The sequence below is a fragment of the Alligator sinensis genome, unplaced genomic scaffold (genome assembly GCF_000455745.1).
Source record: "Alligator sinensis unplaced genomic scaffold, ASM45574v1 scaffold619_1, whole genome shotgun sequence".
Taxonomy (NCBI): domain Eukaryota; kingdom Metazoa; phylum Chordata; order Crocodylia; family Alligatoridae; genus Alligator; species Alligator sinensis.
Window position 1 is genome coordinate 1,355,631 of NW_005842134.1, and position 5,085 is coordinate 1,360,715.

Below are 5,085 nucleotides of genomic sequence, written 5' to 3' on the forward strand. Positions count from 1 at the left end.
ACAGGCAGAGTTATCTGTGTCCAGAATGTGCTGAAGGGCAAGAAGAGACTGAGGAGTTTACAGTCATAAATGCACATGTGGTCCACAGTCTGGCCCTTCCTCACTCTTTCTGTCCTGGGTAAGGTAGGGGCTGCTGGAATGGGATGGGGAAAAGATAAAGTTCGGCAAGAGCCACTCTTCTGAGTCACATCTTTTTCTTGGCTCCCCTGTGCTCTTCCTCTCACCTACCCTCCTTTCCTTTGTCTTTCTGTTTAGCTAATCCCCTCCTAACCAATCCCACCCAGTGCATGACAAACAACTCATCAACCCCTGAAAACAAAAGATGGCACTAATGCACTAACATCCCCTGGGTTTTGGGTGATCTCTCAGGGGACAGTGCCACTAGACAGAGGTGCCTGTCTAATAAGCCATTGTGGACAATTAGCAGTAGTTTGATTTAGGACTTCTATTTGCTGCCTCTGTAATTACCACCTGGTTTAGATGGGGGAGATAACAACAAGGGATTTAAGAGAAGTCTTTTTCTGATAAAGGTTGTCTAGGAACCCTAGGGGAAGAGTCTAGTCCCCAGCAGGTGACTACCTGGGCTGGAAGAGGCTGCATCAGCAACTACTGGGAGTTGCCCTGATTCTGGCTGGCTCCCTGACTTGGCTCTTGCCCAGAGTAGGGTGTCTTGCCTGGACTGTGCATGCCAGGCAGGCATCTAGGAAGCGGAGGTTGGTTCAGGGCCAGGATGTACTGGGGGCTGGTGTCTGCAGAAGGAAGTGGGAAGGCTGGGCCTGCCCCAGTTTGGCTGGCAGCTGCTGCATCACCTTGTGGTGCAGTTCCTATGTAGCAAGGTCCATGCAGAGGTGCAGGTCTTGGTGATGATGCTGTAGTCATGCCCTTCATCTGCCTGGTGATTCAGTCCGACTTGGCCTCCCTCTGCACCACCAGCTATTGTTTATGACCAGGACCCACCTAGCTAAAGAGGCAGAGATGCCTATTACAGGAGACAGGCACTGGATAACATCTGGGCTGTGAGCTGCTAAGCTGTACAAGTGACTACCGAGAGACATTATCTGGCCCTTTTGTGCTCATTTTCCCCTCACTGGAGATGCTCTTGGGCTACCTGTGTCCTTCCCCTTTTGAATGGAACAAGTTTTCCATGCCATCTGTTGTCTGGCTCAGTGGGAGAGCAGAATCAGATGCGGCACTGTCCCCCACTCTGTTCCATTTCTTTTGCTTTCCTTACCCTCACTACTGCCACTAATGGAAGAAGCAGTTTGAGTCAGTGGTTGGCAGCTACCTACCTTCATGCACAGTCATCTTGGTCTCTCTGCCATATTTATCTACGGCCTCTATTACCATACAAGCTGTGCCCCTGCCAGCCTTTAACATATTCACATAGCCTAGAGACTATATGCAGTACTACCTACAGTATATAGCAGACTACAGGCCTCCTAGGCACCTTTGTGGGGTAGGACTGTGCTGTTATTCTTACTTAAAAAATGAGGAAATGAGAAGAGTTTGTGCTGCTCTCCTCACTGCTGCCTAGACGAAGGGCAGAGAAGGAAAATGTGCCCTGCTGTTGCTCCAAATGATCTATTTGTTAGTTTCCGATACTTGGTCTTTATTTCCTTTTTGTTGTGGTAGGTCAGTCTGTGCCCACCTGTACCTGTGGTAGAGTGTTTCATTTCTGCCACTGAAAGGGCTGGGGCTGGGTGTGGCCAGTAAAGGCCATTAGTTTTTGCCTTCATTATCCTAGGACTTGCTGGTGAATATAACTGTGTCCCAGACCGCAGATGCTGAGTGGGGTGGGGAGGTTTAAGCAAGTTCCCTATGCTGAGGAGTCAGTAGGGTGTTGTTACAGGATGTGGCTTCCAGTCCTTACACAGCCAGGGCATCTCCCTTGATTCCCATTATCCTTAGCTGAGTTGCTTTTTCTCATATCATCCCAGTTGTGTTTTTTGGATTTCCATTTGACTGGACACACCGCTTCTGTTATATGCATGTTAGTCCCTCGTTCCAGTCTGTCCCCAACCACTGCATTTGCTTTGTGTGGAGCCATCTCCAGCTGGCCCATAGCTTCCTGTAGCAAGGTGCTGACCACAGAACCCAGAGACCTAGGGAGAAGCACCATTGCTTCCCTTCTCTGATGTTATGAATTCTTTTGAGCCCCTCTCCATCCGTTCACCTTGAGATGTTTCACATCATTATCATCCATAGCAGAAGACTTGTCTTGTAGAATCATAGAAAAGCAGGACTGGAATAGATTTCAAGAGAAGATCCAGTTCTTGAGTCTTACTCAAGGTAGGAACATCCCATGACAGATTCCCCACAGTTTTTAGCAATCTGTTCCAGGACTGAACTATCATCATGGTTCGAAAGTTCATCCTAAATGATCTTCCTGGTTGCAATTTAGGTTCATTCTGACTTGTGCTGACCTCTCTGTGAACAGAGAACTGATCACTGCTGTCATTATTATAACACATTTATTATAACAAACTTACTTATTTAAAGATATGTATCAAATAAGTCCTCATTCTTCCCTTCTTTTGATCCATCTGGTATTTCCAGCCTCTCCCTGCTGCTTGATTTCCAGCCCCTTAGTTTTTGTTGCTTTCCTTCCTACTTATCCACATCTTTTCTAGAAGTGTGGTGTCCAATCCTGGCCATATTGCTGCTGGAAAGGCAGTGACACCTTGATTATCTCAATGGAGAAGGGGGGAAGCAACTGGAATTTGGATCAAGAGGAGGTTTGAGCCTTATGGAGAGCAGAGGAGCTACCTGTGAGTCTCCTGTGCCTGGGGGAGCATGGAGGGGGGAAGGGCTGGACCCCAATGTTGAATCTTGAAGGGAGGCACATGGGGCTTCAGGCCCTAGGAAGTTAATCTCCCAGCTGGGGAGGTGGGGGGTGTAAGTGGGATGCAGGACAGGGAAGGTGAAGGATGGGGCAGGGACTCTGGGGGGCCTGATGTGAAACATCCCCAACCCCAGGCCACCACACTCCCCAGCTGGGTAAAACTGATATGGTGAGTGTGGCCCAGCTCTCTGCTTAGCAGGGCCAGAGCCTGCAGTCTTGGGCTACCCATCTCCAAATCTTAGGAGACTCTTCTCCTGCTAGAAACTGAGGAACTCTTGGGAAAGGTGTGGGGAGCTGCCATCCCAGGGGCCCTGGGGGAAAGAAGGATGGGGGAGAAGAGGGCTTACAGCTGGAGATGGAACAGGCACTTTTCTACACGTGCATCCCTCCTCTCCCTTAGTGTGGAAAGCCCTAATCCCGTTCTCTGCTGAGGACTCCACAGTGTCCCCTCCCCCAGGATTGAGCCATCCCAATGGGGTGGGCAAAACAAGGGGCATTGCCTAACATCACACAATACCCAGGGACCTCACGGTCAGGAGCTGGGATCTGGCCTGCGGATGGGGAATTGGGTATATTCTTAAAGAAGGAAGCCTGACAAGGAAGATGGTTGTCCTGGAACACTGGTGTCTGAACCAGCAGCAGCTGCTGTGGAGAAAACAGAACAGTAGTGTAAGACAGAACAACGAATAGGGCTAGACAGGACTGAGAAGGTCATTTAGTCCAACCTCCTTCCTCAAGAAACAAGCCCCACCCTGTGAACAGGATTTGATTCTGTGCAGGGAAACTTCTTGTGATTTCAAGTTCAGTGTCAAGTCCGCTCAGCCATTGCAGCTACCCAAAATGTACTCTACAAGTAGTGAATAAATTATGTGCTGTGAAGCTGTGTTAAGGAGGGGTTCTGCTAACAAACTGGGCTGGATCCTCTGCTGTGGCCAAACTATGCAGTGATTGAAGACAAGTTAACGCCATTTAATCCTATGCTACATGTGAGCTAAGACAGTAACGGTGGTCTGCAGGTAGGGCAATGAATGGGGATTCAGGAGGCCTAGAGTCCATTTCTGATGTAGTTACAGGTTTCCTGTGTGACGTTGGGCATATCACCTACTTCAACTGGTGTGTTACTTCTTGGTATATGACTGTATTAAGAACACCTGTTTCCGCTGGTAAGGGAGGATCTTTCATTTCAGCATCTTCAGAGAGGGATTCCAACTGTACCATGGAAAGAGTAAACAGCAGGGCTGTTTGATCTGTGCTACTCTGGATTATATAGCCACAGAATGAAGGTCAGGCAATGGCGGTGGGGCTGTCCTCCCAGCCACGGTTCCCGGTGATGCCGTGAATGACCAGGTGAAGCCCAAGTCAGTGGGTGGAATAAGGGCCCCTTCTGTCCTGTGTTCTGAAGTCAAGTGTGGAACAGTAACGTAATGCACAGGAGCCTCAGCTCAACTCCTCCTCTGCTTCCACTGCTTTTCCCCTCTTCGTAACATCTCTACAGCTTCTCTGTGCTTTCCCGTTCCTTGTGCTGGTTGAACTTCCTCCTTGCCTACTCCTTCCGCACTTCCTAGCCCCTGCTACAAACTCCTTGTGGGTCTACCACTACCTTTGCTGCCCACCCTTTGTTCCCTACCAACTGAGTGATTTCTCTCCTCCTGTTCTGCTGGTTTCTTCCATGACATAGGTGCATCTTTTCCTGTGTATCCACCATGGCATGGCTTGCAAAGCCAGGGCCAGAAATTACTGGGCAACTCTCACAAGTCTTGGACATGAACCTCTGAACTGTCCTATTTGCAGTAGTCTAAGCAGCACTGAAGACATGAAGGAAACAGACCTAAGATACCCATTGTACAGGAGAGATTAGTCAGCAGATTGGTGGAAGGGAAGACATTCCATACTAATCCTGCAGAACCAGCTAACCTGAGCAGAGGAAAGACGCAGCACAAGTATCCTTCACCAACACGACTGGGCATCCAGAAAGCATTAAGCCCAAGAATCTATTGGACTGTGCACACTAGCTAGGGGCTAACAGCATGGACACTGTTGCAAAGAGGTATGGATACAGGGAAAACTTCTCATCTAGAATGAGGGAGGGGAGAGCAGTCCTAGTCCCCAGCATGTAAAATGACAAAAGAGCAGTGGTGTACCATTGGTCTCTGGCGCCCGGGGGCCAGTGCTTGCATTTGCGCCCTTCTCCAGCATCTCCCACGCGGATGATCTGAGCAGGGTGCGGGGTCCCCTCTCCTGTC